Source organism: Mesocricetus auratus, unplaced genomic scaffold (assembly GCF_017639785.1).
Source record: "Mesocricetus auratus isolate SY011 unplaced genomic scaffold, BCM_Maur_2.0 Super-Scaffold_100691, whole genome shotgun sequence".
Lineage (NCBI taxonomy): Eukaryota > Metazoa > Chordata > Mammalia > Rodentia > Cricetidae > Mesocricetus > Mesocricetus auratus.
The window spans coordinates 4,409,897-4,425,093 of NW_024429267.1; positions in this window are offsets into that span (position 1 = coordinate 4,409,897).

Genomic DNA, 15,197 nt, shown 5'->3' on the forward strand with positions numbered 1-15,197 from the left:
GGAGAAAGGGTTATCTTGGTCCACAGTTCCAGGAAGCCGTCCACCCTGGCAGGGAAGCAGGGTGGTGGGAGAGTGAGGCAGCTGGTCACCTTGTGTGCACAGCTGGGAATCAGAGTGATGAATGCTGGTGCTCTCTCTGTTCCTGCCCTCCTTTTTATCCACTCCAGCATCCTGGCCCAGGTAACGGTGCTGCCCACAGTGCGGGAGTCTTTTCACCTCAGCCAGTCTAACTGAGGTAACCCTCTCAGACAGTCCCACAGGCTGCTTTCCCTGTAACTCTAGAGCTCATCAAATTGACAGCTGAGGTGTATACGTGTTCTGTCTGCATGTATGCCTGTAGGGCAGAAGAGGGCACCAGATCTTGACAGATGGTTGTGAGCCACTGTGTGGTTGTTGGAATTGAACTCAGGACCTATGGAAGAGCATCCAGGGCTGTTAACCTCTGAGCCATCTCTTCAGCCCAGCCGTTGTATTTCACCTTCGTGTCTTTTCCGCTTTTTTCCTTTCTTCTTTCTTTTTGGGGGGCAGGGAAGCAGGGAGCAAGGCTGTCTCCATAGTTCAGTCCCCCTGGTTGAGCTTCCAGGTGTGCACTGTCATGCCCAGTGTTTTACTTGCTGGATTCTCACACTTAGTTCTAAAAGCACCATCTTGACTACACTACTGTTTGCAAATACATTTTCCAGGGAAAGAAATGGGGCAGGAAGGAGTGAATCAACCACCCAGGCCACAGACCAAGTGAGTGGCAAAGTCTGCTTTGAACCTAAGCAGGCTGGCTGCAGAGTGCCCATAGCAACGGCCCAGCTGTCCAGCCTTCTACTTTGCAAACATGGAGAGCTGTAGGGTGGGGGCCCATTCCGTATGGCAGGCCACAAGGAGCTTAGTGACAGGGTTACAGAATTGGAGACAGTGCCACTCAGATGTTGATCTAACTTCTGGAGCCTTAGCAATCTCATAAAATTATAAAAATATGCCCAGCTGCACAGATAGTGCTGAGTCCTGATGCTAATGAATCAATGGTTCTAATAGGTCATGTGGATGTGTACAATTACTCCATTGCCTAAAGAGTCAATGGCTTTCACTTGTACCCCATGGCAGTGGGGTGCAAATGGCTGTTGTGACAACTTTGTTACTTTTTTTTTTTTTGGTTTCTTTTCTTTTGAGACAGGATTTCTCTGTGCAACAGTTCTAGCTGTCCTGGAACTCAATTTGTAGATCAGGCTGGCCTTCAACTCACTCATCCACCTGCCTCTCCTCACAAGTCCTGAGACTAAAGATATGTGCAATCCCTGCCTGACTCCACTTTGTTACTTGTATTAGGGAAAATTTCATTTCCTATATGTTGGAGGTTAATATTGATCTTTGATTTGGCATTCAAAACATTTAAGGAACCCCAATAACCTGCTTTGCAATGATTATTTTGAGATGTTCTGCTAACTTGCTCTAATGATTTTACACTCAGGTCTGTCTCAGCCCTATTTTTACTGTATTGGTAACCTGATAACTCTGGTGTTCTACCACTAGGAGGTGCTGTTTCATTGATTTTTTTTTCCCATTTTCAAATTAAGTGCTTTACCTAGTCCCTTCCATGGGACTATCTGATAGTGAAAACCTTCACCTTTCACATACCACTGTTAAAATGTATCCAATTATCGGAGACAAAAAGAAACAAACAAACAGGTTAGTATTTTAACAACACTTCTATTCAAGGAGCTCGGAGGTCCAACATTAATTAGAAGCTAAGCTTCATTGATTAACACAGCAAAAGAAAAGAAAATCCTGAGTCTTGAGGCAGAGTAGAAGAAAATTCACCTGGCTTGCCAATTATAATTCAAAAATAGAAACATTGCAGTTGTGGTTTAATTTTTTTGATTGATTTTCTTTGATGAGATTAAGTTTTCACCCATCTTGTCGGAATGTTTCAGCAGGTCACAATAGATAATTATTTCACGGTGTAAATTCATCACAGATTTTTCCTATTCTATTTTGTTACTGCATACGTCTGAGCTGGAGTGAACAAATCTGATCTTACATCCTGTGTCAATAATCTAAGAGTTCTGAAATCAATAGAAATACAACAAGGTTTATAGAGAAACAAGGAAAAGGAAACAAGGAATACTGAATCTCCAGGTTTGGGATAAATTAAAGATAGAAACTTCTACTATTTTCATTGTTTAATAAGCAAACTAAAAGGCACATAAAGGACACTTTTATATCAGGCTATAAAGCAAGAGAATACAGGTTGAAACTTAAAATTGTAGCTATTCTTTGTTGGTGGTGTCTTTTACTCTCTGGTTCTTTGCCTGCCACCCAGCCACCAAATAAATACACACTTGGAGTTGCATTCTTACGAATGCCAGGCTTTTGCTTGGCTAGTTTCTAGCCAGCTTTTATTAACTAATCTCCTCTGTCTTTTGCCTCTGGGCTTTTACCTTTCTCTATTTTATATACCTTTCTTTCCTTCTTACTCCATGTCTGGCCTTGTGAGTGTGGCTGGTCCCCAGCGTTCTCCTTTCCTTGTTATCTTGTGCCTCCTCCTCTTTCGTTTCCTTTTTCTCCGTCTATTTATTCTCTGTTTGCCGGCCCTGCCTATCCTCTCTCCTGCCTCACAATTAGCCAGCTGTTCAGCTCTTTATTAGACCAATCAGGTGTTTTAGATAGGCAAAGTAACACAGCTTCACAGAGTTAAACAAATGTAACATAAAAGAATGTAACACATCTTTGCATCATTAAACAAATATTCCACAGCATAAATAAATGTAACACATCTTTTTTAAGATAAATTTTTATTTAAATTAAAAAATCTTGTGTTACATACCAAACCCAGTTCCCTCTCCCTCCTGTCCTCCCATGCCCCCCACTTACCCTCACCCCACCCCCCATTCACTCCCTAGAGAGGGTGAGGCCTCCCATGAGGGATCATCAAAGTCTAACATATCATTTGGGGCAGTACCTAACCCCTCCCCCCATGTATCTAGGCTGAGAGAGTATCCCTCAATAAGGAATGGGCTCCCAAAAAGCCCATTTGTAACACATCTTAAAATAATATTCTACAACAATTCTTAACTTTTTGTTTTTTTTTCTGAGACAAGGTTATATAGTCTGAAGTGGCTTTGAACTCTCAGAGATCCACCTGCTTCAGCCTCCTGAGCACTGGGACTAAAGGCATATGCCACCATACACTTGGAATCTAAATTTTGTTTAAAAGGCCCTTCACACCAGAGCCAAGATTCTCATTTGAACAAGTAACTGGGGTAAAATGTGTCTACACCAAAGGGCCAGGAATCTTGGATTATCTTAGAATTCTGTCTACCAAAATGATTTTTTAAAAATCTCTTTCGGGAGCTAGAGAGATGGTTTAGCTGTTAAGAGCAATGGTTGTTCTTCCAGAAGACCGGGTTCAATTCCCAGCATCCACATGGCAGCTCACAATTGTCTGTAGCTCCAGTTCCAGGGGATCTGATACCTTCACACCAATGCATATAAAATAAAGTTAAATTATTTTTTAAAAATCTCTTTCTAGTGAAGTGACTCAGTGAACAAAGGTTGCACATTTTTAGAGCTGAGTCACCTGGGCTCAGACTTCACTCTGGAGACTTGCACAGAGAGGCCCCTCCTCCCCCAGGGAGGGTAGCAAGGCTTCACTCAATTGTTTTGTCCAACAGTTCTTCACCAAGTGGAGGGGGGCTGTGTCAAATTAAGAGTCATCCTCTCTTAGAATCCCTGTAACAGGTGAAAGGACGTCTGGCATCTCTTGAAGATCAGACTTGTAAATTTAAAATGTCAGCATCCACTGAGTCCTCCTTCATCTGACTTCAGTGATGGAGCCCAACATAGCCGCACTGGGACATGCGCAGTGCACCTTCCACGCGGGGCTGCGGTGGACGGCAGACCATGAAGGGTCCATCTCTGACTGCAGTGTTTGGGGTGGAAGGAAGCAAGGGTCTCTCCTCCCTCCCCTCCTCCCTTTTCTCTTTCTCTCTCTCACACACACTTCAAGAGATATCATAAAAACATACTCTTTTGCCCATGAGAGAAACAACTTAGATCCTAGAAACCACAAGAATCTTGTCCTGTTTGCCATTTAGCCTTCAAGATCCTTCTAGTTCAAGCAGTGATGGTGCACGCCTTTAATCCCAGCACTCGGGAGGCAGAGGCAGGCAGATCTCTGTGAGTTCGAGGCCAGCCTGCTCTACAAGAGCTAGTTCCAAAATTAAAAAAAAAAAAAGTTAAAAAAAGAAGATCCTTTTAGCTCTACACACATTGTTCTTTAATTAGGTTGAGGTAGCACAGTTACAACGGAACAGCACTTCCCCTTCTCTGAAGCCCCTGGGACCTACCAATCCCTGATTCAGAAGCCAGAGGGAAGGGCTAGTCTTTAGCCTTGGAAGCGCTGTTCCTTCAATGTATATGAAACTGTAGACAATAACCTGAAGCTAGCCTCTTCGTTAGTGGATGCAGACCTAACAGTAACACACATGCCCTACTTATTGGCTAACACCGGCATGAGATTTATAATCCTGATAACATGGAGTTTCCTCTCTATGGCCCATTACATCCATCATCTGGGTGAACTGTAAAAAGGAAAACCAACTAAATAGGATATAGTTGATTAACACTAAACAGGCCACAACTAACCATTCACAATACTTAAGCTTCCTTTCCATAGTTATTTGATTTGTTAGCAGCTTTATGGGCATAACTCATGGACCACATAGGGCTCCCTTCAGAGGTGCAGTTCAGGGATGGGGGTGTAGCTCAGTGGTAGAGCACTTGCTTAGCATGTCTAAGGTCCTGGGTTCAATCCCCCAAACCAAAGTGAAGAAATAAAAATGCATATAATTATAAATATATTCAACTAAATTTAAATAACTACATTTATTATAATTATATACCTTTTATATTACCTGTACAATTATAAACATACTATGATATATATATATACACACGCACATATATATGTATATGTAGCTCATGAGTTATTTTATTGATAGATATGCTCAATTCTTCATAAATAAGTTTAGGCAAGTTTGACACATCTTGGTCATCTCAAAAATAAATCCCATTCTTTTAAGAATTATTTTTATGTGTATATGTGTGTGTGCGCCTACTTATCTGTATGTGTGCCGTATGTGTGCAGTGCTCCAGGAGGCAAGGTGTGGCTCTCCAGTCAGCTTGTGGAGCTGCCCAGTGTGGGTGCTGGCAGCTGAGCCTGGGTGCTGGGTGGCGGCAAGTGCTCTGGACTGGTGAGCTATATCCCTCCAGCCCTGTTCTTAGAGCTACCACCCTTACTCCCCTCTCTGCCCCAGCAACCTGCAGTCTTACTTGATGTCTGTATAACTGGCATCTTCTGGACATTTTATAACATCAGAAGTATACATTTCTGTGTGACTGCCTTTTTTTTCACAAAGTATAATATTTTCCTTTTCTTCAGAGCTGACCATTAAACCCACGATCTTGTACATTCTGGGCAAGTGCTCTGCCACTAAGCTACACACCCAACATCCTAGTGTAATGTCTTTAAGGTCTATCTATGTCATGCCATATGTCATCAATTTTGTTTTTAAAAGTTGTTGAATAGCACTTCATTTTATTGATAAATCATGCTTTATTCATTTATCAGATAATGGATGTTTGCAAAAATTCCACTTTTCCACTATTATGTATAATACTAGTATAAACATTTTTGTGACTATTTGGGGGTGGACATACTTTGAATTCTATAATAATATCTTATTTTTGAGAAAATCCTCTGCTGTATATCCTGACTGGCCTAGAATCTGCTATGTAGCCCAAACTACCCCTGCCTCCAGAGTACTGAGAATTATAGGTGTGTACCACCATGCTGTTTTCTATTGGAAGTATATGGATGAGTTGAATTGCTTTGGAAAATGGTAATTTCTCCTTTTTAAAAGAACAGAAACATGTGTATGTAAAATAAGCATTATATATTAGAATTTGTTATGGTTGTCTAGGAGTGCTGCAGTAACAAAACTCCCTCAAACTTTTGTAAATTCAACAACATGGATAGACTCCTCAGTCAAATCATCAGTCTCTTTAGTCCACCTGTCACACTCACCAGGAGAGTAGGCAGACAGAGGTCCTTCTGTATTTCAGGGGGAAAGAATGAAGCAGGTTGAATACTACTTCCTGAAGCTTGCAGCGCTGAAGGACACCAGGAATTCTTTCCATACATCACTAGTCAGTGCAGTCACTCAGCCACTCTCAATTCCAAGGCAGAAAGTGGAAAGCCAGACGTGGCGGAGCAGTAACAACATCTTAAATATATCGGTATGTGTCTGTCTGTCTGTCTATCTATCTATCTATCTATCTATCTATCTATCTATCTATCTATGTCTATCCATACGTATACAATGACTCCAATTGCAGACAAGCAAAGAGGGCCAACTCCAGCTTATTGTTGCAATATTATTACCCAGTTCATTTAGATTCCATGAAAACAGTGACAGAGCACATTCATAGAATATATTGAACTTACCAAGAAGGAAAAGGCCAATCTTCATGTTCAGATGTATCCTCAAGAAATAGCTAACTTAAGAAAGAACAAAGTGGGGGGCTGGAGAGATGGCTCAGAGGTTAAGAGCACTGACTGCTCTTCCAGAGGTCTTGAGTTCAATTCCCAGCAACCACATGGTGGCTCACAACCGTCTACAATTCAATCTGGTGCCCTCTCCTGGCTGAACACTGTATGTGTAATAAATAAATAAATCTTAAAAAAAAAAGAAAGAACAAAGTGGGCTTGAGAGATGGCTCAGAGGTTAAGAGCACTGACTGCTCTTCTAGGGGTCCTGAGTTCAATTCCCAGCAACCACATGGTGGCTCACAACCGTCTACAATTCAATCTGGTGCCCTCTCCTGGCTGAACACTGTATGTGTAATAAATAAATAAATCTTAAAAAAAAAAGAAAGAACAAAGTGGGCTTGAGAGATGGCTCAGAGGTTAAGAGCACTGACTGCTCTTCTAGGGGTCCTGAGTTCAATTCCCAGCAACCACATGGTGGCTCACAACCATCTACAGTTCAGTCTGGTGCCCTTTTCTGGCATGTAGGCAGAACATTGTATATGTGATAAATAAATAAATCTTAAAAAAAAAGAAAGAACAAAGTGGGCACGAAGACATGGCTCAGAGGTTAAGAGCACACACTGCTCTTCCAGAGGAGTAGAGTTCAGTTCTCAGCACCCAATTTGGGCAGCTATAAGCTTGCTGTAACCCCAGCTCCTGGAGATCCAATACCTTCTGCCCCCTCTGGGAACCCACACAGGTGCTGTAAACACAAACACAAATAAAAGTTTGTTGGGGGGTTTGAGACAGGTTTTCTCTGTGTAGATATGGCTGTCCTGGAATTCACCAGGCTGGCCTCAAACTCACAGAGATCTGCCTGCCTCCGCCTCCCTGAGTGCTGGGATTAAAGGCATGTACCACCAACACCCAGCAATAAAAATATTTTTAAAAATTAAAAAGGGCCATGCATTGAGGGAATGAATTAATCTGTGACTGTTAATTTTGTTGTCAACTAGTTAGGCTCTAGAATTGACAGGGGACAAGGCTTTGGTGTGCCTGTGAGGGACTGTGTAGATTAGGTTAACTGATCTGAGATGGCCTACCTTACCTCCAGGCTCCACCATTTTGTGGAGTGGAGTCCTGGATTGAAGAAAGGAAGAAAGTGACCTGAGTATCATCACTCATCACCCCCTGCTTCCTGTCTGCAAACGCAGTATGACCAGCAACATCATGCTCTGGCCAGCATGACTTCACTGCCGTGAAGGACTATGATACCCTTGAGCTGTGAGCTCAAACAAACCCTTTCTCCCTTAGGTTGCTTTTGTCAGTATATTTGGTCACAATTGCAGAAAAGTAACTGTAGACTCTGGTCTGCTCCCTTACACCACTGCAGCCTTCATCTTTACCTCAGGCCAGCCAACCACCGGCTGAAACCATGAGCCCAAATCATTCTTGCTTATCTGAGGCATTTTTCTTGGGCATTTGTCACGGTGATGAAAAGCTGACTGCCACAGGTTGTGTGTGTGTGTGTGTGTGTGTGTGTGACTTTGGATTTGTTTCCTTGAACTGCTGTGTCAAATCATCACAAACCTGGGAAAACACAGGTTTATTCTGTCATGGTTCTGGAGACCAGAAATCCCAAGTCTGGCAGGACCCTCTCCAAAAGCCCCAGGAAGGTGGAATGGTGACAGAAGTGGTTCTGTTGAGGAGGGGTGGACTGGGAATGTCTAGGTACTTCTCCCAGCATGGGAGGCACTTTAGACTTACGCTCTCCTCCAGGTTAAACATGGACTTTGGGGAAATTCTACTGACAGCTTTGAAAGGACAAGGTGTGAACAGTGCACTGAAAAGCTGGAGCTTGTCTGTGGGGCTCCACATGGAACAGGTGTTCCAAACACATCTCAGCATAGTTCACAATTCTGCTACTGAGGCTGAGGAGATGGCTTAGCGGGGAAAGAGCTTGCCTTGCAAACACAAGGATTTGAGTTATCCCTAGACTCCATGTGAAAACCAAAACAACCCTGGTATGCAGCGTTCCTATCTTACTGTGTCCCCCCTCTTCTTAGTGCTAGATTTACAGGCATTCGTCCATACTCAGCTTGTACATGGGCACTCGGGATCTGAACTCAACTTATGCTTGTGCAGCAAGTGTCCTTTACCCACTGAGTCATGTCCCCAGATCATATGTCTGTCCTTTGTAAAGACATTCTGTTAGCAATTTGAACCTGCCAGGAAAACCCATAATCGCTTCATCTCAACATCGTTAACTGTATCTGCCAAGACCTTTGCTTAAATTAGGACATGTCCACAGAATCCAGAGATAAGGGCAGGGATACATATGCATGAGGTATCATTTAATCCACTGCGCTCGTACAATGTAAAAAAAAATTAGCCTGGCGATGGTGGCACATTCTTTTAATCCCAGCACTCAGAAGGCAGAGGCAGATAGATCTCTGTGAGTTTGAGACCAGCCTGGTCTACAGAGCGAGTTCCAGGACAGCCATAGCTACACAGAGGAACAACAACAACAAAAATGAAAAAAGAAGTCACTAATGGTGATTACTTCTGGGGGAATTCTAAATTTGCTATAGTGAACCCATATCACATTTAAAACCATATAAAACAGAGCTGGGCATGTTAGCACATGCCTGTGCAGACGCAGGAAGATGTTAAGTTTAGGATAGTCTGGGCTGCATAGCAAGATCAAGGTCAGTTTTAGCAGCATAGTAGACCCTGTTTGAAAAAACCACTCCCAAGCGCAAACCAGAAACCACAGAACAATAACAGCAAAGCAAGAATAAAAGCTAACACTAAGTGAAAGAGAAACACGAGCATGTCCTAACGTCTAAAGCCCTGTAGACACCTGACAGTGACACATCAGAAAGTGGTGGAGGGGACTTCAAAGGGCTCAGCTGCTAAAGTGTCTGCCACACAAACATGAAGTTTTGAGTTTGGATCCCCAGAACACTGAACTTTCCATACTGGGAGGCAGAGGCCGGATCCCTGGGGGTTGCTGGCCATCCATTCTAGCAAAATCAGTGAGCTCCAGGTTCAGTGGGAGACCTTGTCTCAAAAAGCAAAGTGTACGTGTCAGGAGTGGGCCAGAGAGATGTGTCAGCAGTTAAGGTTACTCGCTGCCCTTGCAGAGGACCTGGCTTTGGTTCCTAGCACCCATCCAGTGGCTCATGGTCATCTATAACTCCAGTTCCAGGAAATCTGATGCTCCCTTCTGACCTCCTCAGGCAGCACGCCTGTGCATGGTACACACACATATGTGCAGGCGAAATACTCAGACTCGTAAAAATAAATAATCTAAAATATATTCTAAAAAATAAGGCAGAAAGAGACTGAGGAAGACACTCTTCTGTAACCTCTGGCCTCCACACATTTGAGGTTACAGCCTCAAAGTCAGTTTTGGAGCCAGAAGGGGATAACTTCAGAGCCCGGTGCCATTTGTCAGCCTCCAACAATGCTGTCATTGTCAGCCACAGACACACGAAACTTCTTCGTGCAAAGAAGAAAAACCTTGTCTTGGGATGCGTGCCCAGGATGAGCCAGCCACCTCCCCAGAAGTGAAGAAACGCTTCTCTGGTGTTGACTTGTCAAAATAAAACTACTTTTCTTTCCCCGCCAGGAACATCATTGATCATGGGTGAAGTGTCTCGTTTCATCATCATTGTGTTGGAAAAATTTTGCAATTAGTCACCAACTCTTTTCCCTTACAAATCTGTGGCTTTGGCTTTCCCTGATTGGTACATTAGGCCTGTTGTGCCATGTGGCAGCCTCTACTAGAGACTGGAGGGTGACTGTCCCTCTGGAAGGGCTAACATGCAGCACAGTGTCTGCTGCTTCCCATTTTCCCATGCGTCTCCATTTCTGCCTTCGCACTGCACCTTGGCCACGGAAGGCCTTTGTGCGGAGTGCACAACCCGCAGGAAGAAAATGAAGATTGCTGCTTTACATTAGAGTGCAGCACTTTGTGGGTTAAGTGAGCTCCTGCTGGGAGACCTAAATATTCTTGGTTCTAGGGAAAAACACATTCAAAGTTTCAAATAACTCACAAACCTGAAGCCTGCAACCTGTTCGTAAATCGGCAGCTCTGCTAACAGTAATGTTTTATAGTCTGCCTAAACAAGTAATGGAAAACTCATAGCCACGTATGCACTTAGAGCAGAAATTCAATTCCATGGGCTATTGGGGAGAGAAGTTTCAAAATCCCGCCAGAGCTTATTAAGTTGTCTCTGTCTGTGTGCAGGGATGTGTGTGTGTCCTCGTGGGGCTGTGGACATACTTTCTACTTCATTAGGGCTGGAAACTCTCGTGGCCCCAGTGATAGGGATTATGTCACGAGCCAAAGTTACCCTCAAATTTATTGAGTTAGAAGCTGGTGACTTTGCAAAATTTCTTTGCTGGGGTGACCCGTGGCAGGTGTTTCTGGTGAAGCTCTTGAATTTTTAATCTGAGTTGAATGGTGGAGGTCAGAGGGCACAGAACACTTGCTTGCCTTGGGTTTAGAGAATGCTGTCTTAAAGTGGGTCTAGAGGCTTTCTTCTCAGAGGTTAGTGAAGAATGGTTTTAACCTGGCCTGGTGGTACAATCCTCTAATCCCAGCTCTTGAGAGATGAAGACAGGAGGACAGGGATTGGCTACATAGTAACTTCAACACCTGGGGTTAAGAGAAACAGTCTTTAAAATATATATATATACACGGGCCCACAGATGTGGTTTAGCAGGTAAAGGCTGTCGTGACCAAGTTTGGCCATCCGAGTTCAATTCCCTGGGAACCATATGGCGAAGAAGAGAACAGACTACTGCACGTTGTCCTCTGACCTCTACATATGTGCCTTGATGTAGTCTGTATCCCAAAATAAGTGTATAAAATTTAATGAAAATATGTAGTTTTTTTCTCCAGTATCTCCCCTAACTGAAAAACCATTCAGGACTCTAGGATAGGACACTTTAAAAATTATCAAGTGGGGACAGGGAGTGGATCCATCAGTTAAGTGCTTGCCGTGTATGGTAGTTTGAATGTAATTGGCCCCCATAAGCTCACAGGAAGTGGCACTATTAGGAGGTGTGGCTTTGTTGGAGTAGGTTTTGCCTTGTTGGAGGAAGTGTGTCACTGTCAGGGTGGGCTTTGAGGTTTCCTGTGCTCAAGATACCACCCAGTATCTGAGACCATTTCCTGTTGCCTTCTGATCAAGATACAGCCAGCACCATGTCGGCCTGCATGTGGCCATGCTCCCTGCCATGATGATAATGGGCTGAACCTCTGAATTGTAAGTGAGCCACCCTAATTAAATGTTTTCCTTTATAAGAGCTGCCATGGGGCCAGGTGGTGGCGGTGCACGGCTTTAATCCCAGCACTTGGCCTGCAGAGGCAGGCAGTTCTCTGTGAGTTTGAGACCAACCTGGCCTACAGAGCTAGTTCCAGGATAGCTTCCAAAGCCACAGAGAAACCCTGTCTCGAAAAACCAAAAAAAAAAAAAAAAAAAAAAAAAAAGAGTTGCTGTGGTCATGGTGTCACTTCACAGCAATACAAACTCTAACTAAGACACCATGCAAGTTTAGGGATCTGAGTTAGGATCCGAGGAACACACATAAAAGCCAAGTGTGGTGGCACACACCTGTCACCCCAGCACTGGCTCAGGAGACATGGAGACAAAGTGGTGGCACCAATGACCAAATAGTCAAGGCAAGAAGAAAGATTGGTTTGAGTCCTACTCAAGGGCCCCTGGTTCTCACTACTCATCTCTTACTCAGACCCTGAGGACCCAGTATCAATAGGTGATAGGACCGATGAAGATGGTAAAATTCCCTTGGCAAATTTCCAATTCTCCTATGCCTCCTCCAACTGCTAGTCACTGGTCTTGGGGACCCAAGAGCACCCATCTCACACCCTGGCCTAGGTGTTTTGAGCAGGTGTTTTGTGTCTTGATTTAAAAGATGCATAGAGACTATTCTAAGCCATTGTTTCCACCCTTGGGCTGACTTGACTCTCTGGGTTCAACTTACTTTTAAACAGGTTTTTATATTTACTTATTTTGGGATGTGGAACACATACATACATGAGTAGATATCAGGGAGTCTGATCTCTTCTTCCACCATGTGGGTTCCTGGTGATTGAACTTGGGTCTTCAGGCTTGGCTGCAGGCACCCTTACCCACGGAGTCAGCCCAGTGGATCCTCAACTTATTCTGATTCTTACATACTGTGTCCACACCCTCCACTTCACAAAGTCCCTCCTCAGGCTTGATTTACATTGCTCTGTGGACCTTTGCCTCTTTTCTGTGGGGCCCCTTAGCAAGTTGGAGCTCATGGGCTTGTGATATGATCACCAATCGTAAGGGAAGCAGCGGCACTAAAATTCTTCTGTTTATGTTGAGTACACATTAATTATTGCAATTCTTTTACTAGAATGAAGGGAAAGGAAGTTGGTGCCTCAGACATCCAGGATTGTGGATAAGACTGTCCTATGAAGCTCATCTTTTAAAAAAAATTGTTTTTGTATTTTGTTTTTTGAGACAGGGTTTCTCTATGTAGCCCTGGCTATCCTGGAACTTGCTCTGTAGTCAAGGCTGGAAAACAATCTAAATTTTTTCTTTTAGATATTATTTTTTATTACTTTATGTGTATGAGTGTTTTACCTATATGTAGGTCTTTTGCTGCATGTGTGCCTGGTGTCTGAGGAGGTGTTGAGCTTCTAAGTGGGTGCGGGGAATCGAACCTGGGTCCTTTGAAACAACAAGTGCTCTTAATCACTGAGCTAACTATCCATGAATTTGAGTTGAATGCATAAACTTTCCCAAAGGCAGACACCGATTGTGGCTTGAACTCACAACACTGGGATTAAGAGTCCCATGCTCTATGAACCTAGCTAGCCAGGTAGTGGAACATCACCTTTAGGTCCAATGAGGGACAGCCAGTTTGACAGGGTTCCCAGAAAACAGTTCTGGTTCCATTTTATTCTTTTGTCCTCTTCAATTTTCCCCATAGCACTCCAAGCCCCTTCCCTCTGCCCTTTATCTGCCCTTCACTTCAATCCACGTCTCTTTTCTTTGCCCCACCACCAGACTGCATTTGATATTCATTGCAAAAGAATTAGCCAGCTCAATTTGTAGTATCCAGCCAAACCTGGTGACCAGTGCAAATGCCGGAATATGTAACCCGAGCTCTTTTCCAGGTAGATGCCAGTCTTAGCAGTCTCATTTAAAAAACTGTTTATATTCACAAAAGCCCATAATAGCATTTTTATTGTGTATGCCTCTGATTTGGGTGCATGCATTCCCCCCCTTGCCAGTTTCTTATTATTGTTCAACACTGAGTACAGCCTTAAATGATAATGAAAACAGAAGCACTCTTTGAAAGCAAGGGCTGCGTCTTAGTGCACACCGGCTTCTTCTGCCTGAAGGGGTGGTTGAGTGTTTAAGTGGTGGCTCTACCCTCTCCTAGAACCCGAGTTCACATCTGTGCAAGCATTACATGTGTTTTTAATCTTCTGCAGAGAATAAATTGAATACCAGGCTATTTGGTGTGTGGGTGTCTTTCAGATGACACCTTAAGACCCAAAGGCTCTCCGTGGTCAGTGGGATGCTAGAGTTCTTGTCTTACCATCCATGCTTGGATTCCAGAGGCCCGACCTGGACCCAGGTTGCTTGGTACCTGATGTTTCTTTCCTTCCATGATATGGTTGCTGCATTTTACCCTTTAGCCTTCTAGTGCATAATAAATAAATTCAAATCCAATAACAAAACGTTTTCCCTCTGAGTCTGCAAATATAAGTTTGTATCTGTATAAGTCACCAAATCTGGTGCCATGTGAATGATTGACTTGCAGAAGAAAATGTTGTGCTTTATAGCAGCTATCAAGGGTGTCCCTCCAGGCTATACCTAAGCCCAGCTAGAACTCCTGGGTCTCACCAGAAAGGGTGGATTCCAATAGGTTCCATCCTGTTCTTATTGCTCCTCCCCTCACCTAGATGCCGAGTCTGTAATTGCTGGAACAATAATGACATCTTTCATCTGACATGCTGTATGCCTTTTCAAAAATGTGTTCAGTTTTGGTGATGGAGTTTCACAAACATGTCTGGCACTGGCAGTCAACTTACTACAGGCTGCCTTCACAGATACAGACACAGACAAAGCAAGGTGAAATGACTTGGCCAAGTTATTTCAGCCAGACTCACACAGGCCTATGACTGGAAAGACATTTCAGGATTGCAAGGTGGGTGGCTTGCAATGGGCACAGGTAATGAGCTCCAAACAGCTGCTTTACATCATGATTCTCGCTTGGATCTTACAAGGGGGAGCAAACTGGTCTCATTGATCTCATCTTCTAGGTCAGGAAACAGAAGCCCACAGAGGCTGAATTTAAAGAGAATGCAGAGTGAAAAGCAGAGGAGTTGGTCACCAGGCTCCAAATCTCCTGTTCTTGATGGCCATTTGATGCCTGACTCAGTCAGTGGCCTTGGCCAACAATTCGGAGCCATCCTTGACACCTTTCTTGCTCTCTTAACCCCTATCTGATTCTTCAGCAGATATTACCTATCCTGCTTTCACAATGGATTCCAAATGGAACATGCCCATCACCCAAACTCCACTATCTAGGTCTGAGGCTTGTTATTTCTCCCTGAACTGCTGTAATGCTCTCTCTCTCTCTCTCTCTCTCTCTCTCTCTC